Genomic DNA, 25893 nt, shown 5'->3' on the forward strand with positions numbered 1-25893 from the left:
TTAGCTTTTTCCATTTGGAGCTGTAACAAGCGATTTTCTTGAAGGTTTTGTCTTATTTCAACTTCTCCCACTCTTTTCTTCATCTTTTTATTACCGGTGTCCATCTCTACTATTTTTTCTGTTACTTGTTCCACTTTCTTGTCTGTTTCTGCCAACTGACGCTGCTGTAAAGTGAAGTTTTGATTCAACGAGGTCAGCTGCTGGTTAATACCATCGAGTTGCTCTACCACCGGCTTTAGCATATCCGCTAGCGCTTCATGATGTGAGTTCCCTCCTCTGGCCTCGGGCTCTGACTAACCGGTTTCGGTTTTAACTTTCCTTGTGTCGCCGCCATTTTTCCAATTTGTTTACAAATTCAAACCATTATGCAAAGGCTCGAAGGGCTCATTGTTTCGCTGCAGACAGATAAGTCTCTCAAAACAAATCGCTGTTTGCTTCCCCCCTCTCCCCCTTCGCTTCGCTTGACTCTTTATGCGCATAGGAGGCGTCCCTCCCTGCTCTCCGCTTTCCCACGGGGGGGGGTTTGCTTATCAATCAGTCCGCTCAGACAGATCTCACGTTCATTGTCGGTCTTCAATCAGACCTCGCTCCCAATCATCGTTATTCTGCTCGATCTTTCGCGCTTGCCCCAGTCGAACTAGCTTGTGCCCGAAGGCCACTCAGCGACCGGACCGTCAGGGCAGAGGGAAGCCTCTATTCTTCGGCAAATAGCCATCGAAGAGGCTAACCCTCAAAAGCCCTCTGGCTTGGAGCCCTTCCCGAGAGCTCAGTGGAGGTGCCACTTGAGGTGGCACCCCTCCATGTTGCTGGTGTGCTAATTGCTCCTCCGCTGGTCGGAAAGAGCAACTGCCATCGCTAGTCCACTTCCGGTCTTCCCCCAAATCTCCAGGTATTTCTTAACCAAGAGCTGGCAGCCCTAAGAAGAGGGGTCAAATCCAGGAAAATCTTTCCCATTTGTATGTAGATTTTTTCCCCTGATTGCTCAATCCGGACCTTCGAGTAACTTGTTAAAAGGATGGGGGGGGGAGTATTTTTTTCCATTTGACAGGAAGGAGTTCTCAGTATTTCCTAAAAGTAGTTCTTGAATGTCTTTGTTTACAGCGGTTCATGCTGAATTACCCCAGACCCAAGGCCCTAATATATATATACCTCCTCTTTTCTTGGAAACCTTATCATCCCAAAATACAAAAAATAAATCCGGCTCCCAGGGAGGAGTTTGTGGCCATATGAAAACCAAGACAGGAGTACAGCATGTCAGCCTCTCTACAGATTTGCTGGATACAGTTATTCATCTCCAGCGTGTGCCATCTCTGTGGGCGGCAGGAGAGAAAGCAGGCAAGCCTATTTTTGTCTTGCCCATAACTTCCGCCTGATTGTCACTGGATACCGAGAGGATACAGCCAGCCAAGCTCGGAACCTCGCCGCGCCAACATAAAATACCATATGCTATGGAGAATGTCAGAAACTTCAGATTCAGTGACTGCCAGCCCGGCATGATGACAAGCGAGGTTTCCAAATAGTGCTGGCAAAGTTGCCTTTCCTGGTTATGCTCTCTTCCTTAAGAACATCTGCAGATTTAGCGCATCTTTTCCAGATCACTGCTGGAGACTTTCAATACAAGTAGGCCTAACATATGTGACAATTGCACCCCTTCCTAGTCTGAAAGACTGGAGTCCTTTTATTTTATAGCCTAGGCAATTGCTGCTGTCTATGCTCTGGTATGATCTGCATGCACGGAATCTTCAGGCAAGACTACCATAATGGATTGCAAGTGGGACTGCCCTTGGAGACTGTTCCACATGGAACCTGGTGGCAAACAAGGCAGCTTCATCTCTGTGATCTAGCCATCGGTTGGCTACTTGCCAATGACCTGCCCGGTGGACACACCCCTGGGCCCAGGAGCAGGATTCACTGGGGTGGGAGCAGGGGCAGGAGGGGGCAACCGTGGTAGCCTCAGCCACAGGACATCTCAGGCAGGCTGTCCAAAAGGCATGGACGCAGTGAGCAAGCCTGGAAGGGAGAACAATGGCTCTCTTGGCCCAGCTGTTTTCAGGTAGGGCAGGGCTCTCTAGAGCAGGGCACAGAGAAGAGGAGAGTGGAGCTTAGTTCAAGTGCCGGGTGTGAAGCTGGGGCTATAATAAGAGAGGAAGGGCAAGTTGGAGGAGGTTGGCGGGAAAGAGAAGGCACAGAAGCAGAAAGAAGAAGCCAGAAAGGGAGAAGGATCATCTCAGGGAGGTTTTCCTAGGCCAAAAGGCAAGTTGCAGTATTATGGCTCAGTCAGGGCTCTTTTTGTAGAAAAAGCCCAGCAGGAACTCATTAGCATAATAGGCCACACGCAACAGCAGAAACTTATTAGCATATTAGGCCACACCCCTGACAGCACCGCTCATTAGCACATTAGGACGCACCCCCACGTTACCAGAAGTGTGGTCATCCAGCCACACCCACCTTTTGCTTCTTATTCTGTTTACCTTGTTTGTGGTCAAAACCCAGGGCCTTTTTTGTAGCAGGGACTCCTTTGCATGTTAGGCCACACACCCCTAATGTAGCCAATCCTAATGAGTTTCTGCTGTTGGGTGTGGCCTATTATGCTAATGCATTCCTTCTGGGTGTGGCCAACTTGGGAGCCAGACGGAACGCCGTTCCTGTGCGTTCCTGCCCAAAAATAGCCCTGACGGCTCTTCTCCTTTGCAATGTATAGTAGCCCCTGAGGTAGGTGAAGATAACCACACCTTCGGGTCCACTGAAAATAAAAACCATTCAGACAAGGAAGCAGTGACTGAGCTGGTGCTTGCAAGGTGCCATGGACCCCAGGTATGATCTTCCCTTGCCCCAGAGGGCATCACAGTTGCATACTGGTATCAGTTCCTCAGGAACTGCAGGGTCTTCCTGGTCCTAATCACAGTGTGACTTTTAACTTGGGGGACTGGTCTCTGTAGTCTGGAGATCAACTGCAATTCTGGGATATCCCGGCCCCACCTGGAGGCTGGGAACCCGACATGTACCCCCTTGCCTAACGCAGCAGTTCTGATGCAAATGGACCTCTATCCCCCACCAACACCAACACCAACACCACAGCTGCTGTCTATAGAGGTTTAACAAAATGAGAGATTTCATCATGGATTTCCAATGCCTCCCCTAGTTTGTCCCATATATTGATCACATCCTAGCAATTTGCTGGGCCGCTTTGTCAGCTCTGTGTTTAGAAGAAGGGGATAAAGAGATACTTTAAGATCAGGCATTTGGGGTTTAAGCTACAAAGGTTGGCTATGTCTGTTAAAGTGGAACAGAAATCTTCTGCTGGAAATGACTTTTTCAGTGCTTGCATGAGCGTTAAGTAGCCATTAGGTCTTTTGTTTTCCGCACATGGTTTCAGTATAATGTCTCTTCTCTTCCAGGAAGAAAGGCACAAAAGCTGAATGCTAGTTTTCAGTCTTTGTGCTTCCAGAAACCTCACACTTCTGTATCTTATTTTCCTCCGAATTTATGGAGAACAGCTCCCATGGATTTTAAGTAACAGACTAAGCAAAACCAGGTTTGCGAAGAATACTGAACTACTCTGTTGGCAAGTCCAAACACACCACGAAATGTTGGGAAATTGACTTATCCACTCTAGCATTTAATAAGACCAGGCATATAAATAACTTCTGATACCGCTTTTGAAAGCAACCACACTGTGGCAGGGACAAAAAACAACAACACCCCACAAACATTCGCTCGACGTTCAGCTTCCATTGGTGCCACTTGCATCTGTTTTTTCTCAACAATGAGACAAAATTTTACTCTAGGCTTCCTATTCACTATAGGGCATGATTCAAAGTGCTGGTAATTACCTTTACAGGTACCAGGGTACTTCAAGGATCGCTTGCTCTCATACAAATCTGCTCAACTATGAAGACTTTCTCTTGACACCCTGCTCTGTGTTTCCCATTTTATGAGGTGAGGTGGGTGGCTACCAGGGCTCTTTTTGTAGAAAAAGCCCAGCAGGAACTCATTAGCATAATAGGCCACACCCAACAGCAGGCACTCATTAGCATATTAGGCCACACCCCTGACAGCACAGCTCATTAGCATATTAGGCCGCACCCCCATGTTACCAAACGTGTGCTCATCCAGCCACACTCACCTTTTGCTTCTTATTCTGTTTACCTTGTTTGTTGTCAAAACCCAGGGCTTTTTTGTAGCAGGAACTCCTTTGCATGTTAGGCCACACACCCCTAATGTAGCCAATCCTAATGAGTTCCTGCTGTTGGGTGTGGCCTATTATGCTAATGAGTTCCTGCTCGGCGTGGCCAACTTGGGAGCCAGCCGGAACTCCGTTCCTGTGCGTTCCTGCCCAAAAATAGCCCTGGTGGCTACCAAAGACAGGATCTCACCACAATGGTACTTCATCTATAGAGTTCCTTTCTTATCCATGGCTATCCATCAGATAGGACATCCCCTATAACTAGGGATTGGCTTGCAATCGCCGGGAACATGGGGGGGGGGCAAAGACCTTGAAATTCACTTGTTGTTTTGAAACAGGAAGTGACACCATGACACTGTAGGAATTTTAAAAACTGTATTGTTTTACCATAGAGATGTCTGAAATTCCTAGAGTGTCATGACATCGCTTCCTGCTCTGAAACAAGAAGTCACTTCCGAGAGCTGTTCCGCCCTTCTCATTTTCCTCCAGACATTCCTTCAAAGGAGGGTAGGGAGCATCACTGGAAGGTCCCCTGCCATGACTCATTAAGAAGAAACAACAGAGAGATCATGGGAAGGATGCAAACAATGATGGAAACAACGGTGATGTAGTATTATGAAAATATATTTAAACTGCTGTTTTGCAGTGAGTAGTGTCTCTTCAACAAGTAATAAAGATGTACGCATACACACTATGGAATTTGCATATACTCCCATTTCACATAACAGCTTTTCCACTCATTTGGTGTGTTCAGACGGGGCGTTTCAGCCGGCATAAACTGTACCGGTTGGAACCGGTGCAGTTTATGCCGGCTGAAACGCGATCACACTCACCTCCTGTCTGCGGAGCCCATCGTTGTATGCCTGTCCACACGCAGCGAGTATCGGTGTGTTTTTTTTAACTCAGTTTGAGCATGCGCATAGGCAGCCATCCACAGAATGGCAATCTTTGCACATGCGCAAAAAACCCCGTCTGACATTTAAACTTTAAAGGTAAGGATTTACCTTTAAAGTTTAAAGAGCAAAGTAGCCTCCCTGAGGTCCCGGACTCCTCCGAAACGCTAAACTAAGGCCCTTTTCTTTTTTTAAAAAACAAACGCCAGGGCGAAGCTTCGCCCAAGCGCATATCGCCAACCTTTTTTAAAAAATGGCGGGCAAAAATCGGAAGCCTCAGGCTTCCGAACAGAAGTGGCTCTGCAACGTTGGAGAGTGATCAGATGGGGGGGTAAAGCGATTACAACTGTTGTACTCAGGATACCACCACTTGGGGACCTAGTGGCAGAGTACAACAGTTTAAAGGGCTTTGCAACAGTTAGGGACGGAAGGAAGATGTTCTACGTGTGAATGCCAGTAAGTACACCGATTGCAACCGACACCGATACCGTTGCAAACGCCGCGTCTGAAAGCACCCATTAAGTGGCAACCCTACATACAAACCATATTTCACATGCTAAGTTTTAAGCAACAAGTCAAAAAGCTTTGTTCATCCAGGCTTTCCATTTTGTCGGATTCTTCTGATGTTTGTGTGGATGTCTCTTTTTATTTCTCCTCTTCCTTGTCCTTGTTTATTTCTCCTCCTCCTTGTTCATAGACAAATTGGATTTAGTGCTATTCTGCTAGACTAGTGTTTTTATTAGTGATGTGGTTGATAATTGCTGGGGGTTTAAAATCAATTTTACGTGTGTTTTTAGTTGTGTTTTATCTGATTTGTTCTTCTGGAAGGAGTGAGGTAAAAAAACGGTGAAAGAAGTGATTGATAACGGGAATCCTCATCTGGCTATTGGTTACATAGACTAAAATTCTCATATTATCAATGGTAAAAGCTTGCACAAAAATCAGTAGAAGTAATGCTGAAAGGAGATTGTGAAGAACATGTGGAAATAGATCAGTCAGCTGTTTTATGCACAACGTGAGGGTATCTCTAAAGGGGAATAAAAATAAGATTATTTAAGGAAACAGTAAATAAGGATTTACTGAGGGAGTTGGTATTCCCAGGTGGTTTTTGTTAACAAGATTCAAACATGATTGATTTCCAGATTTTAGGATGATTTCAAATGCAGGGTGGGTCAAAATGGACCAAGGTGATCTGGGCTACCATAGAATATATTACTGAGATCACAAGCCCCACATTATGTCAAACAGAACATAAGAACATAAGAGAAGCCAATGTTGGATCAGGCCAATGGCCCAACCAGTCCAACACTCTGTCTCACAGTGGCCACCAGGTGCCATCAGAAGGCTGACCGGTGGGGCCAGGACACTAGAAGCCCTCCCACTGTTGACCCCCCCAAGCACCAAGAATACAGAGCATCCCTTGCCCCAGACTGAGAGTGCCTATCTATACCATGTGGCTAATAGCCACTGATGTTAATTCCATGTGTTATGCATATGGAGACTCCGAGCCCGGTTTTCACTGAGGTTGATCAAGACAGGTAGCCGTGTTAGTCTGTCTGTGTGTCAGTAGGAAAGAGTAAGAGTCCAGCAGCAGCTTAAAGACTAACAGCAGAAGTGAGCAGCGACTCACGAAAACTCCTCCCCTGCCACAAATTTTGATAGTCTGTAAGGCGCTTCTGGACTCTTGCTCTTTTTCTACTGCTACAGACAAACTAACACAGCTGCCCATCTTCATCTTGAAACAGGAGTTACGTGAACAAACTGAGTTACTCCTGATGGCTCTGGAGCAGCCAGATGAAGCTTCTAGAGATGTTCTTCAATGGCAGTCCCAAGCAGTTCTCATACCAGTAATCTACCCTCTAGGTCAACTTAGTTTGAATTGTCATGGTTAGGTCAACTGAATCTCAGTAAGGAGACCAACTTTCATGCTAGATAATGCTGAAAAAGGAAGCAAACATTTCTGCTACCGTGCTCCCCCCCCCATCAGTAGAGCTGTCATAGAAAGACTAACTCCATCATGAGGGCTGGCATAATCTTCTCTAGAGCACCAGCCCAACCAACCAGTATCACCCCCATCTTTACCTGAATCCAGGTTCAATTTGTTCTCCTTCAGCTACTTGACCATGTGACTGTGTGAGTGAATTGCTGATGATATGAGATGTTCAATAGTGCACTCAGAGACATCTCTGGGTTAGAATCTAGGCCACCCCTGCCTAGAAGGAGAAGAAGAGATTAGATTTATACCCCGCCCTTCGCTCAGAGTCTCAGAGTGACTTACAATCTCCTTTCCCCACAACAGACACCCTGTGAGGTAGGTGGGGCTGAGAGAGCTCTTTGGAGAACTGCTCCTGAGAGAACAGCTCTGAATGAACTCATAACTGACCCAAGGTTACCCAGCAGCTGCATGTGAAGGAGTGGAAAACCAAACCCCGTTCTCCAAGATTAGAGTCCACTGCTCTTAAAACACACAACAAATTACAGCTGATCTCCAGGTTATCTGAAGAAGTGAGCAGTGACTCACAAAAGCTCAAACAGTGCCACAAATTTTGTTAGTCTTTAAGGTCCTACTGGACTCTTGCTCTTTTCAACTGATCTCCAGAGAACTGTTTCCCTGGAGAAAATGGCTGTTTTGAAAGGTGGACTCCATGGCATTACATCCTACTGAGGTCCCTCCCCTCCCCAAACCCACTCTCCCCAGGCTCTGCCTCCAAAATCTGCAAGAATTTCCCAATGCAAAATTGGTAGCCTTACCTCTGGCCCTGGTGATCCCAGTATCCTTAGATCAGGACCGCATTTAGCCTCGCTCCTTCCCTTGATTTCCTTTGCTCCATAGATCTCAGTGAAGTCATTAAGAACTTGGCCATTTGTATTGCCCCACTCCTTGTTCTACATAGAGTTGCCAGCCTCCAGGTAGGTACAAAAACTGAGAGTCACAGTGTTAGGAAGACATACAAGACATACGGCTACCTGATAGGATTTGAAAAATATGCTGTTTTAGGCTGCGGTCACACGGAGCATTAGCCACGCTACAGAGACAGAAGATAGGTGGATTTTCCAGGCGCGATCACACCGCAACATCCGGGAAGCGTAGAGCTCCCTTGGCTAACCCGAGGCTTCCCACCGAAGATGCGGCGTAAAAAAACTAGTACCTCCGAGGTACTAGTTTCCAGAAACCGCGGGGCAAGAGCAGGCATCTGATCACATTTCCGGTGGTAGTTTGTGGCATCCAGCGCCCGCCCATGTCCCGTCGCAAAAAGGGTTTTTCCCCCCCAAGTCTCCATGGGATGCGCACAAGCACCCAACAGTGCATGCGCACACTTCGGTTTTTTTAAAAAACCTGTTTGCCACGGCAGCGGTGCCTAGCCATTGCTGTTGTGATCGCGCCGCGCTGCTTCTTTGCTGCGCCACAGGATTGTCATGTGATTGGCACCTCCCCCCGAACCACGGGACGTCGGCGGGACGTGTGATCCGGCGGCCGCGCGTTAGTTTGCTCTGGGGCAAACAGCCACGCTCCCCCCCCGCATTTTCCAGCATTAGATAGGTTATTATGTTTGCTGCGAGGGTTCTGATGGGACCGTAGACAATGCTGCTATCTTAAGAGCTTTTGTGCTCACAAAGAAAAATGATTGCACCTTATGTCCTTTATATAAACATCACGGTCCTTGAAAAAGATTCATTCGAAACAGGTAAATTACTAGAGTCCCGTGGGACTAGTGACAGTGTTACTGACAAGGTGCTGTCTGAATGTAAACCTGCACTCGATGCATTGCTTGGGTGAAACATTTTTCTCTATGTATTGTTTGGGTGAAATATATTTTTGATCATATTTGACACCAATTTTTGTAAGCCTCCAGGTAGGGCCTGGGGATCTGCCGGTATAACAACTGATCTCCAGACGACAGGGAACAATTCCCCTGGAGTAAGTGGCTGCTTTGGAGGGTGGACTCCTTTGGCATTATGCCCTGATGAGATCTCCCCTCTCCCCAAACCCTCCCCTCTCCAGGCTTCACCCCCAAAATCTCGGGTGTTTCCCAATCCAGAACTGGCACCCCTAGTTCTGCATGTGACTAACTTTGGTTCCATTTCTTGGCATGCAGCTACAGCCGAAGCCCAGGAATTTCCCTTTTAATATATTAAATAAGACTCATACTAATTGTGCTTTGAAAGCACTCCCCCCCCCTTAACCATGTAAGCTCTTTAAGTGTTTTTTTAAAAAATATATGTTAAGAGCACCTAAGATGAAACAGGTGATCTGTGAACAGCCAGATATTTCAGCATCATCGCTAATAAAGGCATGATAGAGCAGATGTATATTTATAAAGAGAAATTGGTCTCCGTAGGGGGCCTCTTTTCACCGAAGGAGACCACCTACAGAGAAGTTGCTGTTCCCCCTCCGGGAGCCATACAGCCAATTAAGGTTGTGGTGCTGCTTTGGAAAAGCACACAAGGATGGCTTCTGGAGCCTCTTAATCTGCTAACCTCGCCATTAACCTTGTTGGACGCAGATCTGTTGACTTGGAGCCTGCTTTCCCAATTAGGCCTCCAGGCCTTCCGACTTCAAGAACCATCCACAGCTGTTGCGGAATTGATCTATCCCCATGACAATGGCTGGAACCAGCAGTAGAATTTCAGAAGCCTCCTCTTTCTTGTTTTGATCTCTACGAGGGAATGATTCGGGGTTCCTGAACTTTTCGCTAGCCGAACACCCATGTACCATATTGCCTGCAGCCTCTGGGAATGGCTGGTGCCAGAGTATCGCCTGACAGTGGTAATATGAGTACCCATAAATTTACCTCTCCTTTGTTGTCAGGGAGAGTTAGGACGGTTACATGGAATTGCATGTGCTCCTCTGCCTATGATTTATTAATGAAAACATTTGCATGAAACATTTATGCGTTCCCTCTCAGTGATACTCTCAAGGCGGTTTCCATACAGGGTTGAAAGCCGTCGATGGCATAATAAATAGCCAGATAGATACATCCCCGTTAAAACTAGAAGCCCAGCCATTAAAATAGTATGTAAAAACCATAATTTAATGTCTCTTCTTGGGCCAATAATTTATATTTGTTTTTACATCCCATATTTAAAACGACTAAACGGAGGCTATTGTCGTTTGGTCTCATTACGAGAAGACAAGAGTCACTGGGGGGAAAACAATAATGGTACAAGAAGGCTGCAGGAATAGAGGAAGACCCAACATGAGATGGACGGACTTCATCCAGGAAGCCACAGGGGCCCTCCGTCTGCAAGACCTGAGCAAGACTGTTCATGATTGGACTTTTGGGAGGTCATCCATTCATAGGGTCCCCAGAAGTTGGAAGCGACTTGACGGCATTCAACACACACAGGTCTCCCCGGTGGGGACCCCAAGCAGTGACCAGCATCATTCTTCCCTCCTATATTTTATCCATATAACACCAAACTTGGGAGGCAGGACCAAGGTCACCCAGCACACTTTCATGGAAGAGGGAGGATTCTGTGTCTCAGCTGTAGAGATGAGCTGTAGAAAGGAAGTACTTCTTCACCCAAAGAGTGATTCACACTTGGAATTCACTGCCACAGGAAGTGGTGGCGGCTACAAGCATGGACGGCTTCAAGAGGGAATTAGATAAGCATATGGAGCAGAGGTCCATCAGTGGCTATTAGCCACAAGGTATAGATAATATACATCCGTAGAATGGAATGCAACTTAGATCCCAGAGAGATATACATCCGTAGAATGGAATGCAACTTAGATCCCAGAGAGATATACATCCGTAGAATGGAATGCAACTTAGATCCCAGAGAGATATACATCCGTAGAATGGAATGCAACTTTCTCGCCTCCCTCCCATGGTAGGGCTCCCAGCTCCTCTCCGGGATCTTTAAACATGCATGCAAAGTGCGTCCGTACTGCAATGCCCTCATCTGGAAGTGCCATAATCGCACTAGGCATGTCACAGGGGGATGCTCTAGTGTTTAGCAAAAAAACTCTATGGTCACCATAGAGTTTTTGGCCACATGCTAGAGCATCCCCCCACAATGTGACCAGCTTGATGACATCACCTCTGGGCATGTTGGGCGCAATGGAGCTCTTTGGGGGCGAAGCTCTCCTGCCGACCACCTGGCCAGCGGACAATCAGGGGGCCCAAAATCAGGAGAACCCCCATCAGGGAGATGGCAACCCTATTGTACCCTGCTAAGGACCCTCCTTCTTCCACATTGAACCCAGAGCTGGCAACCCTACCTTTGAGAATCCCCTGGTACCTGTGTTACTATCCTTTAGACACCAGGCCAAAACATTTCTTTTTATCCCTGGCTGTTAACTGAGGTCTCCTTCTAGCTTGAAGACTCTTTATCATTTTAGGCTGCTGAAGGTTTTTAATGCTGCTTTTATGCACCGGGCTTGTTTTTATGGAATGGTTGATTACTGGCCATTCTTCTGTGGTGGTTTTAATGATTGTATTGTATTGCCTTACATTATGAGCCACCTTGAACAAGGCTCTGGTAAAGCTGCATGTACATTTTCTAAACAAATAAATGATTTTTACTGACTTCCCTCTTAATCTAATCAAACCTGATTAATGATTGTATTGTATTGCCTTACATTACGAGCCACCTTGAACAAGGCTCTGGTAAAGAAAATGTACATTTTCTAAACAAATAAAAAAAATTTTCACTTCCCTCTTAATCTAATCAAACCTATCCTTTGTTTTTGTGCTGTTTTCTCTTTACACACACTGCAATTTTCCCAGACAGGCAATTCCCAATGTTATTTGTGCACCAGGAAATTAGCACTCTACAGATACTTAAAAATAGCATGCTGGGTACATGTAAATATTATATACATTGCACATTAAAATCAAATATTAAAATAACTAATCTTTGAGATGAACTGTGAAAAGCACTGACAAAATCAATGTATATGATATAAAATATATAAAAAGAAATGAAATGGGGAACACTTTGCTCAACCCTAGTGGCAACCCATCTACTAGGTAACTTCTGACATGCATCTCTTGTGACTTCCCCCTGTGCATTAACTGCCTGCGCCACCGCTCCCTCATATACATTGCACATTAAAATCAAATGTTAAAATAACTAATCTTTGAGATGAACTGTGAAAAGCACTGACAAAATCAATGTGTATGATATAAAATATATAAAAAGAAATGAAATGGGGAACACTTTGCTCAACCCTAGTGGCAACCCATCTACTAGGTAACTTCTGACATGCATCTCTTGTGACTTCCCCCTGTGGTGAGATGTACAGTCCTCATGTGAAGACAGCCTGTGCGTCTTGTGGTGTGATGGTGAAAGTATCAGAGTAGAATCTAGGCCAAGGTTTGAATCCCTCTTTTGCCAGCTTGCTGAGTGATCTTGGTCTAGTCACTTACTCTCAGCCTAGCCTACCTCACAGGGCTGTCGTGAGGATAAAATAGGGGAGAACACTCCCACATTAAGGTTGCCATATGCCTGCAGGAGTGGGAGATCTCCTACCCCAGTGGGCATTACCCACCTGCCCTCCGGTGAGAGAGAAAAATTAAAATGCTGTTGGCAACAGCATGATATCACTTCTGGGGGGAAACTGGAAGTGACGTCATACCTCCCTAGGAATCACCAAAGACTCTGTGCTTTTACCATGGAGTTTCCAGAGATTCCTAACGAGGGGTGATGTCACTTTCAGGTTTCCCCAGAAGTGACGTCAGACTGTCCCTGACCGCCATCCCCCATGTCCCCACCCACCCTACTCCCCACTGTCATAGCCAAAGATGCTTTAATTCCAGGGGTCATTTCCTGCAGGAGCACACAGGAGCGGAGCTCTGGCAATAAAGAGCCCAGGGGGCGGGCACATGCAACAAGCCCCACCCCCTGCTCCCAGCAGCCCTCAGAGCAAGAAGCATCCAGGTAAGCTGCAGAGCTCCCCCTCCCGGCCCCCGGTCCAAAACAGTTCAGCAGCACCTTGAAGACCAAGTTTTATTCAGGTACAAGCTCTCCCTCCTCTGCGAGGGCAGATCTGCACGTTTCCCCCCCCCCCAATAGCTAGGAATCCAAAACAGTCTAGTGGACCCTGAGTGGTGGGTGTTGCCTTCTGACACACTTCCAGTGATGTCAGGGGGTGTGGCATATACAAATGAGTCGTGCTAATGAGTTATGCTAATGAGCTCCTGCACCTCTTTTTCTACGAAATGACCCCTGTTTAATTCCTTTATGTAACCAGGTAAAGCAAATCATAACGATCCTTGTAAATGTGGATCTTGATTCCTCCTCCTCCTCTGTCTTCCCACTTCTGTGCCCCTTTTGTTTGGCCTTCATTACCTTGCATCTAAATAGGAGATTATCAAGTACTCCATCAGCTTTCAAGCAAGTTCTGGGCCACGAGAGAAGCCTCTGAGTCATCTCCCTGTGAGAATACTTCGGCTGTACATCATGGTTTTGTTTTCAAGTGAACCAGCACAATTATGCAACACAAATGCTTTTAAAGCATCTGGGACTTCGGTTCAATTTAAAATCCTGTCTTTTTTTACGGCCACGCTAAATGATTATAAAACATGCACATAGCGACTGAGGAGTCGGGAGAGGGAGGGGCGGGGAAACAGAGAGGGTGAAGGGGCAGCGTCAATTACAGGCAAATTTCATGCAGAACACGGATAACGGAAGCGAGGAGACACAAAGGAGCCGGTGTCAAAAGGGTGCCGATAGACTATTTATGGCTCCGTGGAACAAAATTGCGATCCTTGTTTTTTGTTCGGATATATTGAATAAACAGAAGGCCTGACTGCCCGACTCAGGCAAACTTTATAGCTAACATGTAGTGGGTTCAATTCCTACCTAGAAACAGAGAGCTGGAAGGGAACCTCCAGGGTCATCTAGTCCAACCCCCTGCACAATGCAGGAAATTGACAACTGCCCCCCCTCCCTCAGTGTCCCCTGCTCTGTGTCCAGGGGAAGGCAAAAAACCTCCAGGATCCCTGGCCAATCGGGCCTGGAGAAAAATTCCATCCTGATCCCAAAGTGGTGGTCAGCATTCCCCTGAGCATGTAAGAAAGGGGCACAAGAGCAGAGCAATGGGGCATCCCTTCCTGCACCCCCCATGACCTACCTAGGTTCACAGTATTGCTGTCAGATGGCCATCTAGCCTCCGCTTAAAAACCTCTGGAGAAGGAGGCTGACTGAGGTCCAGCTAGCTGTGTGTGATTGGTAAGTGTGCCTGAATTTAAGTGTTAGCCACCTGGTTGAAACAACACGTGTAAGACCCTAAGCATCTTTGGGTCATGGTGCTTGAAGAGCTCCTCCTATATTGTCCGCCCCACCAGTTAAGATCCTCCCCACAAGCCCTACACTCTGTGCCCCTGCCTGCAGAGCTAAGGTGGGTGGTGACCAGAGACAGGGCTTTTTCAGTGGTGGCTCCTCATCTACAGAATGCCATTCACCTTGAGTCTTACCTAGTACCTATCCTTTTAGGTACCAGGCCAAAACATTTCTTTGTGCAGAGGTTTCTTCATTAAGAGGATTTTTAAAAAAATAAATTCTACCCTGAGAACATAACGATATAAGAAGAGCCATGCTGGATCGGACCAAAAGCCCATCTAGTCCAGCCTTCTATTCATACAGGGATCAACCAGCTACCTCTAAGAAGCCAACAAACTGGAAGACGCCAATAGCATCTTCCTGCCTGTGCTTCCCAGCAACTGATAGCATTCGACCTCTGGTCCTCCTGGAGAGAGTAGACAACCATCATGATTAGTAGCCATTGGTAGGCCAGTCCTAGAACTGCTTATGAGAATCATTTTAGGCTGTTAAATGTCCTCATTCTTTGGCCGAGTTTTCAATAGTTTGTTAATTTTAGCTACTTTTATGTTTTTTTACGTGTTTGATCATGCTTTGTTTTGTAAGCTGCCTTGAGAGGGTTCTCTGAAGACACAGCATAGAAATTTTCTCAATAAAAAATAAAGACTTGGGAAGAGAGGAAAAGAGTGTGCAGGATGTCAACCAACCAATTTGGTGTAGTGGTTAGGAGTGTGGAGTCTAATCTGGGAGGACCGGATTTGATTCCCCACTCCTCCACATGCAGCTGCTGGTGTGACCTTTGGTCAGTCACAAGTTCTTTCAGAGCTGTTCTCTCAAGAGCAGTTCTCTCAGAGCTCTCTCAGCCCCACCTAGCTCACAGGGTGTCTGTTGTGTGGAGAGAAAGGAAAGGAGATTATAAGCTGCTCTGAGACTCGGAGTGAAGGGTGGGGTATAAATCCAACCTCTTCTCTTCCTCTTTTTCTACTGCCTCAGCATCTTGCCACTTTCAGCAACCTGTATTTTGGCCACAGAAGATCTGGTGAGACGGAAAGAGATCATGGGTCAATGGTAGGACATCTGTTTTGCACACTGAAGATCCCAGGTTCAATCTGCAGCATCTTGAGTTTAAATGATCAGAATGTGGCTGAAGGGGTAAGTCTTTCAGATCTGTAAATATATTACATTTTTTTCTACCCTTCCTCTAAGGGTAGAACATATAGTTCTCCCATCCTATGCTTTATCCTCCAAGCAACCCTATGAAATTGATAAGGCTGAGATAGAGTGGCCAATCCAAGGTTACCCAGTGGGGCTTTGTGGCTGAGTGGGGCTTTGGACCCAGGTCTCCCCAGACCTAGCCTGACCTTCCAAGCTCTATTTCACACTGGCTGTGGTTACACATTACTCATTCCAGTGGTTCATATTGCACATCTGGGGATCTGATCCTGATTCGGCCCTTTGCAATCCCGTCTTCACTACTTTTTTGGACACCGCTTTCCACCTACAACATCCAGTTGCCACTATGGTGCCTGCCCTGGTAACATCTTGATTAGATTACTGCAATGCTCTGTACGTGGGCTTCGCTTGAAGACTGTACAACAGTTACAGTTCGTACAAAATGCTGCAGCCAGAGTACTGTCTGAAATGGGTCGTAGGGGCCACATCACTCCAGTCTTGTTCCATCTACACTGGCTTCCAATTTGCTTCTGGGCTCAATTCAAGATGCTGGTATTAAGCTTTAAAGCCCTGTACGGCCTGGGACCAACATACCCGTGAAAGGGCCTTCTCAGTTGTGGCACCAAAACTTTGGAACTCCCTGTCCAGGGAGATTCATCTTGCTCCCTCAGTCAGTGTCTTTTGCCAACAGGTGAAGACTTCCTTTGTTTCACCTGGCATACCCCCAATAACAGTTGCTGGCCCTGCTTCTAGTGCTGTTTGTGTATGTGTTTTTACTCGAATTATTTAATCATTTTAACTGTATTTATACTTGCTCAAGTGTTATAATTTCTTTAATGTTTGCTGCCTTGTGGGCCCTGATCAAGTGGGAAGGAAGCCTTAAAATGTGTTAAATAAATAAAATAAATAGACATTGATAAATGGAATGATGGGAAAGAGAGTGGAACCTACCAGTGATGCCTCAGGGAAGGAAAGAATGCATGTAAAAGTCTCCGTCCAGTCCAGGAATTCCGTCATGTATCCAGCTGGCCTTCAAGCAGCGGCATTTTCTTTTATTAATTCACATCCGAGGAAAATCTGAAATGCTTGTGGCTTTTCAACTGCTATTTGTAGGCTAGAGAGATTTAAGGTAGGGCGAATTCAAGGGCTGGGAAATACGTCTTATGAACAAGCAGGACATCCAACACACTGCTGGAGAAGGCAGAGGGAAAGCCCTGTGGTTCCCACGAGCAATTAGATAATTGATCCGTAGCTAGCAGACTGCCTCCCAGCAGCTGGTAGCTACACTAAAGAGACTCTTCCTAACCAGGGTCCAGACTTTCTGTCAAATATAAAGGCTTTACATGGACACCAGAGAGAGCACATGCTGGTTTCCTTCCCCTTATCGTCCATCTTTATTGTTCTGAGGCACTTGTGCGCCAGAGCATGCAAGTCTGCTCCTCGGTGCCTCGCTTTCTCCTCCCCCACCTTTGCCACAGACTGAATCCTTTGGGCAGTTCTCCTACATTTTGAAATACATGGAAGTTGTGCAAGAACACCATATGTGTGCAAGGCCCTTGGAACAGAGAAAGGCCCTGTGTAAGAGCACCACTGAGAAATCATCTGGCACAAGCTCATTAAAACAAGTAGGAGCCGGGAAAGAACAATTTATTTATCTATCTATTTATTTATTCGGATTTATAACCTGCTCTCCCAGAACTGGCTCAGAGCGGGTAACATCAATTTATAAAACATACAGCACTATAAAACATTAAGAAATACAATAAATACACTAAAAATTATAATAATTACAATAAATACAATAAGATAACAATAAATAACATGGCAGGGCTCATGCAAGAGACCTCCCTAGCAGACTGCATCCCAAGTCCCCAGCACTTTTCTTCAAATATTAGCAACACGTATCTTAGAAGTCCATTACAAAAGCTGGTTTGTAAAAAAAATAATAGGGGGCTAACCCCTCCAAGAAAAAGTGAGTGGCGTAAATGCCACCTCTTTAAAAAGGACTTTAGGAGGCAGTCCAGATTAGCACCTCATACTATGGCAGTAGCCACAACCACTACAAAGAAGGAAAATATGATAAGGTAAAAAGCTAGAGCCAGCGAGGAAGCAATTTTGCACCTGGATCCAGTGCAGGTGGGGGAAATCAGAGCCAGAGAGGGGAAAGTGGTGGCCTATGCAGGAATAGGATGTCCCCTCCTTTGTGAGTCCTTGTGGGTCCCCCTCTTCTACATCTCTGTATTCTCCATCCTCTTCTGAGACAACAGCTAGGTAACTAAAAGACAGCCCAGTTAATATGATCTCCCAGTATCCTACTCTTCTAATTTCCCAGGTAAGTAGTGCTCAAGAATGGGACTTTGCCTCCGGGGCCGTGGTGATGCTTCCAAAAGTCCTCTTGGCTGAAGTATATGTAGTATCTTGACTACCTGGTCTCTCAAGATGATGTCAAGTGTTCATATATTGTTAGCAAGAGTAGGGGACCAGTATTTCATCAAACCTCCCTGCTCAGAGAGAAATAACACCAAAGTACATCTAACAGCAAGGAGTTAATTTTTCAAGGCTCACTCCAGTCCCTCTTGCAGCATGTGGTCTGGAGATAACACACACACACACACACACACACACACAAGCACAAAGCCCAGGACTTGTTTGATGGATTCTGCGACATCAGCTTCTCCCTGGGTGGGGAATCCAACCTTAAAAACCTCCAAGTCCGTCACACAGAAAACAGCCTTTGTATATAGCTCTAAAATTGCATGTTTTTTAAAAAAGATAACGAGCCCATTTCTAAATTTAACTCTCATTACCTGCTATTTATTACATAATGCTTCTGCGTTTATATTGCCCTAAACATTTATATCTATGGAAATCCATGCAATGCCTCCAGCTCATTATGAATTAAGCTTCTTTCATTCCCCTTCCGTGGCTTATTTTTCTTTCCTCTCTTAAATGATCAATCAATGGTCTAATTTGTTCCCTCTTGCTAGACATGCAAATGCTTTGTTGGCCATCATTCAGGTCAGTGCATTATTTTCCGCACAGGGAAAGACAATTTGCTTGTTATTGGAACCACTGTGGGAAGAAAAAGGGGGAGCGGAAAAAATGCACCGAAAGCAAACTAACTTGCTTGTGACCAAATCGGGTCAATTTTCTTTCTCTCCACGAGGCGCCACTTAAGAATCGGAGCAGAGCAACCGTATATCATCATTATCACCTCCCGAACATTGGGACCGAGCATTACCTCCAGGCACATACTGAGCTGGAGAAAAGGGGATTTGGGTTCCCTGCTCATCACTTTTTCAGGGTGGGAGGGAATGGGGAAAGATGGATAGAGATGGGAGGAATTTAATATTAGCAGGACATCATTGGATTTATAATAATGACGATCAGAATAAATATCCACATTGGGTTTGTGTGTTGATACCAGTGTTCCCTCTGAGCTGAGTTGGCTGTGAGCTAGCTCACAGTTTTTTAGCCTCCGGCTCACACGTTTTTGTCTTAGGTCAGGAAGGATGTCTCCAGAGCAAACTATGTTATGCAGGAGCCAAATCACTCGCTCATAACTTTAATGCCAGTAGCTCACAAAGTAGAATTTTTGCTCTCAAGACTACACAGCTTAGAGGGAGCATTTTGCCATTGCCTTTCCCTGTAGAGCAACCCTCGTATTCCTTGGTGGTCTCCCATACAAATACTAACCAAGGGCGACCCTGCTTAGCTTGTCCCCACACTCATCTCCAAGGAGACAGAGGCCTCCAGACAGTGCCAAGGAAACCATCCAGGGAGGGCTGCAGAAGCCCAATGTGATGGCGCAGGAGCAGCTTCCCAGCTCACCACAATGCCCAGAAATGCCAGGCAGGTGAAAGGCTGGCCAGGTGAGCAGCAGAACCCACCACAAGGGATGGCCCTTCCCTCATCTGTTGTGAGCACCAGGAAGGCGCCTTTGAAAGGGCAGGGCAGGAAACAGGCTGCAGTGACCTCCTTAGGCCAGCAGGGGGTAGAGGAGAAACCTTATAAGGCTTCCGGAGGGGCGGAGAGCAAGGGAAATGGGATCTCAGGCAGGAAGCTACCCATTGGGCTTAGGACCTGCCACTCCTGTAAGCCCACCCCTAAGGCCAGAGTTGTTCCACCCCCAGACAGCACTTTAAAAGGTGCAACCTGGGAGAACCAGGGAGAAAGGGATAGACCTCACCTAAGGCAACCAGAGGAAAGTTACTGGCAGTAGTGGGAGAGGGAAGAGGGTGCTGTAAACCACCACCCCTGCTTTTTGTGAGGTTCTTTCCCCAAGGCAAGTCCTACTAAAGGAACCCTGGAGGAGGAGACAGTCAGAGTCTGACACCTGGGGTATATTGGTTAAAGCAAGAGGGGAGGATTGAGACACAGAGGCCGGAGGGGAGGATTAAGAAGAGATAGGGAGCAAATGCTAAACAAAACAAATCTTCACCCACTGGCAGAAGGCAACAACGGGGTGCGTAAGAAACCGTGCTTTCTCCCTTTCTCCAACATAAAGTTTTATAAACCCTCATATATCATATTAACTAGCCTATACGATTAAGTAAAAAGACAGTCTAGTTATAAATATTCTCCCCCAAGGATAATTTGGGGCAACAAAATTTGGGGCAACAAGTGGAAATCTTCTACTAAGGGAAGGAAAGCTGGGGGCAATTCGGACCGGTAGCTACAGTGGGGCCTCCCAGGGCCTGGCCCCCTGACTTCCTACTGAGGCCCCCCCCCCCCGGACTTCCTAGGCAGCCTAGGCCCCCTGACTCTCTGGGCTGCCTGGAGGATTCCCTGCCATCGTCGATGCCCCTTCCCTTTCCCCGCCTGCCAGTAGCCCCGCAGACGTCTCCATGCCTTCACCTGCAGGGCCATGGTAGGCAGGCAGCTGGCCAGGGGAAGGACGAGGACGAGGTGCGCTGTGTGCATGGCAGCTGCTGCTTCCTGAGCTAGGTGGCAAAGAGGAGGCGAAGGCCCCCGTGCAGGGGTCCATGGCAGGCAGGCAGGCGGCTGGACGGGGAGAGCTGCCGAGGCACATAGCAGGCTAGTTGCTGCTTCCCAGGCCTGGCCTAGTGCTACTGCTGACGGTGGAGTGGCTGGAGGAGGCTGGAGGAGAGGCAGTTGCAGCAGCAGCAGATGGGAGGGGTGCGCAGGAGAAATAATCAAACAATTAAATTATCTAAAGTGCCCCCTGAGAAATTTAAATGCCCCCCAATTTAGAAATTCCTGGCTATGGGCCTGGGACTATTTGCACCGATCCCCCCCCCCGCCAGCATACCTCCGGTTCCCCCTTCGTGCTCTTTCCCGGGAGTCCTAGTTCCACAGGAGTGACATTTCAGGGATCACCTTGGGCTCCAGTATCAGGGGAGGGAAAGAAGTCCACTTCCATCAGCAGAGATTTCCTAGCCCTACGACGTCACCTTACATGCCACAGTGGGTGTGACAATACCATCTCCCTCTCAATCTTGCCCAATTACCTTCCTCGGGGGAGCCCCATCCCAAGTGCTTTTTCATCCCTGTGGATCCCAGGACCCCCACCACAGTCTTTTGGGCAGGGGGAGTCAACAAGGGCCCCTCCTCCTTCCAGCACCAGCAAAAATGCTAGTAGGAGTGCCTCCTTCCATTTATACATTTTTTTGGAAGCAATCTTCCCTTCTAGCCTCAGTTGACTGGTTCACAGTGATCCACTCATCCAGGCTACAGTTTGTGTGTAGTGGTTAAGTGCGCGGACTCTAATCTAGGAGAACCAGGTTTGATTCCCCACTCCTCCACTTGCAGCTGCTGGATGACCTTGGGCAAGCTATAGTTCTGTCAGAGCTGTTCACTCAAGGGTAGTCCTCTCAGAGTTCTCTCAGCTCCACCTACCTCACACGGTGTCTGTTGTGGGGAGGGAAAGGGAAAGGAGTTTGTAAGCCGCTCTGAGACTCGGAGTGAAGGGCGGGGTATAAATCCAATCTCCTCCTCCTCCTCCTCCTCCTCCTCCTCCTCCTCCTCTTCTTCTTCTTGAATATGGAGCTGCCCTTAAAGACAATTTAGATGCTTCAGCTAGTGCAAAATGAGACCAGATCCTTGTTTACTGGGTGAGAGCCAGCCTATCACACCTGCATCGGCGGTTTGTTTCTGGGTTTTATTTAGGTGCTTTCAAGTTATCTGTGACCAGACAGAGGAGGGAGGTAACTGTTTTGCACATAGGGTTGCCAACCACCAGGTGGGGCCTGGAGATCTCCCAGAATTATCACTGCTTTTCTAGACTCCAGAGATCCGTTTTCCCGGAGAAAATGGCTGCTTTGGAGGGCGGACTCTGTGGCATTATGCCCTGTCGAGATCCCTCCCTTCCTCCCTTCCACAAATCCTGACCACCCCCAAACCTCTGGGAATTTTCCAAGCCAGAACTGGCAGCCCTAAGGCGGTGAGGGGGAGCCCACCCTGTGTGAGTGTAAAGCCCTGTGGGTAAGAGCTTTACATAAGAACATAACAGAAAAGCCAATGTTGGGTCAGGCCAATGGCCCATCCAGTCCAACACTCTGTCACACAGTGGCCAAAAATACCAGGTGCCATCAGGAGGTCCAGCAGTGGGGCCAGGACACTAGAAGCCCCCCCACTGTTGCCTCCCCCAAAAAACCATGAATACAGAGCATCACTGGCCCCAGACCAAGAGTTCCTATCTATACCTTGTGGCTAATAGCCACGGGTGGACCTTTAGCTTTTGCGTTGCCAGCATCCTGTTTCAATCAAATCTTAGATGTAGCCCATTCAAATTCCTTCCGCTTCCCCCCACCCCCCCAGTTTCCAGTCAATCACATCCATATCCAAGCATGACTGCTCAGGGCCAGTGCTTGAACCATGCGGTCGTACATTTTCTTTCCCAAACCAGTAGGAAATGTTTTTCTCGCTTCCAAGCCGCCTGGAAAGGGGCATCCACCATCTTCCCCTGCCGAAACCACAGAAGGGGAGGTGGCAGCCGACTCATTTGTTTCACAGAAAAATGTCTTCCAACTTCTCCAGTTGCTAAGGGAGTTTCAGCTGCCGGGGCACCCCTGCAGGAAAATGGGCGCTTTCCATTTATTCCCTTCATCGGAATTTAATTTCTCCGCAGAAGAAAATACAGCCAGCAGGTGAGCCGTTTTATAAATAAGTTTGTGGCCGACGTGTTTCACAGCGCCTGCGGCTTTAGGTGGCAGGTACGCCGTGCTGATTCCAGGTACGTTGTGCTTATTAATTTCTCCCGGGACAAGAACAAAAAGATTTTTCTTCTCAGCTTTAGTTATTTATTTCTCTTCCCGGCTCAGGCAGTTTTCCTGCAAACAACGTCATCTGATTGCACCTATAGGCCAGTCAGCTGCTGCATCTGTCCATTACGGGTGTCTTCAAATTAGTTTCACTTGGGACATGGGCAATTTTTATTGAGGTATTTGTTTACTTTTCTTCACAGTGGGGACCCAAAGGAGCTTATGACATTTTTTTATATATAACTGCCCCCATTTTGCTGGTCTTATGACTGTTCTTAATAAACTTACTTACTTACTTACTGCCCCCAAAGGGGCAGGGTTTTAGTAAATTTTTCACATAACATACACAAATCAACATAACTTATACATACATACTAACGTACAAACAGATACATGGGGGTTATTTTCATTTTTACCTAATCCATTTTTGCCTAATCCACCTTAATAACAATTTCTCATGAACTGTGTAAGCAACTTTTCTGTCTCTGTCGTAACAGGTATATATTTCATTTAGTAAACTCTTAGTCTGTCTCTTGCAAGCTTGCCTACATATGTTTATCATACCAGTTGTAGAACCGTGACCAAGTATTCTGGAATGTCGAGTCTGTTGCGCCTTTTATCAATAAAGTCAGTTTATCCAATTCCGCAGCCTCCAAGATTTTGTTTACAAGCTCTCGTTTTGTTGGTATCTCCGGTAATTTCGAGTATTTTGCACAGAGGATTCTAGTAGCCGTAGTTAAAAAAAAACAATCAAATAGCGATCATCTTTGTTAGAATTATCAGGTAGAATATTCAACAACAAAGCCTCTGGTGTGAATGGTACTACTGTACCTAATACCTTTTGCAAGTTGACATTGTTTGGTGTAGAGGTTTAGGAGCGTGGACTCTAATCTGGGAAAACCAGGTTGGTTTCCCCCCTCCTCCACATGCAGCTGCTGGTGTGACCGTGGGTCAGTTACAAGTTCTTTCAGAGCTGTTCTCTCAAGGGCAAGAATGACATCAGATCTCAGAAGCTAAGCAAGGCTGGCCCTGATCAGTACGTGGGTGGGAGACCCCCCTGGAAGTCCTGCTTAAAATGGTGATCACTTGTATCAAGAGGATCACACATATCTCAGTAGGAGGAGAAGGAGGAGGAGGAGGGGGAGATTGGATTTATACCCTGCCCTTCAGTAGCCGAAGGAGTCTAAGAATGGCTTGCAATCCCTTTCCCTTCCACTCCCCACAACAGACACCCTGTGAGGGAGGTGGGGCTGAGAGAGCTCTGACTGAGAACTGCTTTTGAGAGAACAGCTCCAAGAGAACTGTGGCTTGTCCAAGGTCATGCCAGCAGTTGCATGTGAAGGTCACGCCAGCATCTGCATGTGGAGAAGTGGGGAATCAAACCCAGTTCTTCCAGATTAGAGTCTGCTGCTCTTATCCACTATACCAAACTGGCTCTCCCAAATCCTAGTTCCACATTCTAATCAGGACTCTAGTATAACTACGTGACAGAGCAGTTAGGTTTGGGCTACCAAGCTCCTGGTCAGGACTGGGTATCCCTGGCCCTGAGGTCCTGTTCCCCACAACCGCTCTGATAAATAAATTAAAAATTCAAAAATGCACCCTGTACCTAGGTGCTGAAACAGCCCCCCCCCCCCCATGCTGTTTTGGCACTTGAAAGGCAGGGGGGGGGAGATAACAGCACTTGGGAATGCCACACTGTGTGCCGGTCCAGATCGGGGCCCCGGAGACCCAGCCCTATGACGAAAGGCTGAGGGACTTGGGAATGTTTAGTCTGGAGAAGAGGAGGGGACATGATCGCTCTCTTGAAGTATTTGAAGGGCTGTCACCAATGTTCCCTCTAAGCTGTGGGGTCTTGTGAGCAAAAATTCTGCTTTGTGAGCTACTGGCATGAATGTTGTGAGCGAGCCGTTTGGCTACCACATAAATTAGTCTGCTCTGGAGCCCCATCCTTCCTGAGCCAAGACAAAAATGTGTGAGCTGGAGCCTAAAAAACTGTGAGCTAGCTCACACTAACTCAGCTTAGAGGGAACACTGGCTGTCACTCAGAGGAGGGCAGGGAGCTGTTCCTGTTGGCAGCAGAGCAGAGGACTCACAATAATGGGCTTAAATGAAGGGCAGGAGAGTGGATCTTAGGAAACACTTTTTTTACAGTCAGAGTTGTGCCACAGTGGAATCAGCTGCCTAGGGAGGTGGTGAGCTCCTCCTTGCTGGGAGTCTTTAAGCAGCGGCTGGACAAACACTTGTCAGGGATGCTCTAGACTGATCCAGCATTGAGCAGGGGGTTGGACTAGGTGGCCTGATTGGCCCCTTCCAACTCAGTGACTCTGTGATTCTATGGGGCCTTGCAGCAGTTTATTTTTTTAATTTATTTTTTATTACCAATTTTTTCAACAGGCAAAACCAAACCAAACAAAAGAATAGACAGAGCAATTTTCCCATATAGGGGACAGCAAGATCTCTCCAGAATCATTTAAAAAAAAAGAAAGATAAATTAGAAACATAGCAGGGTAGCTGTAAAGCAGATATCTACAAACAGTCCATGTTTCAAACCAGCTCCTTGCAGCAATTTTTAAAGAACCACAACTGCTTCTAAAATGGCAGCAGCCGCAGGATGGCCCCCTGGCTGCCGTCAGCTTGAGTTTGGCGCTCAGATGCCTTGGAGACCGCTTGCAGTCAGGGCAGGACACTGACACGGGAGAATCGTCACACGTGGGGAAGGTAGAAACCTTCTAATACAGGGGTGTCAAACATGCAGCCCGGGGGCCAGATGAGGCCCTCAGAGGGCTTCTTTCAGGCCCGCAGTGGAACTGGCTGTCTTCTGCTTCTTCTTCCATTTCTGCTGCTGCTGCTTCGTAGGTTTGCAGCTTACAGATACACACCTGAACAGCATACTCAAGATTGCAGCAACACAGACATTTTGATGCAATAATTCAGAGCAAGAGGTGTCAGTTATCAGACACTGTGAAATAAACAAAATATTGCAAGAGTGCTAATGTTTTAAGCATGATCTTATTTTAAGTAAAAAGGCACCCTCTGTGTTCGTGTCCTTTATAAAGTTTATATCTCCGCTACCTGGCATTACATTTGATGACACACGGCCCGGCCCAAAAGGGTCTAATTCATGTCAGATCCGGCCTTCATAACA

Source organism: Gekko japonicus, unplaced genomic scaffold (assembly GCF_001447785.1).
Source record: "Gekko japonicus isolate JY-2015 unplaced genomic scaffold, Gekko_japonicus_V1.1 scaffold516, whole genome shotgun sequence".
Taxonomy (NCBI): Eukaryota; Metazoa; Chordata; class Lepidosauria; order Squamata; family Gekkonidae; genus Gekko; species Gekko japonicus.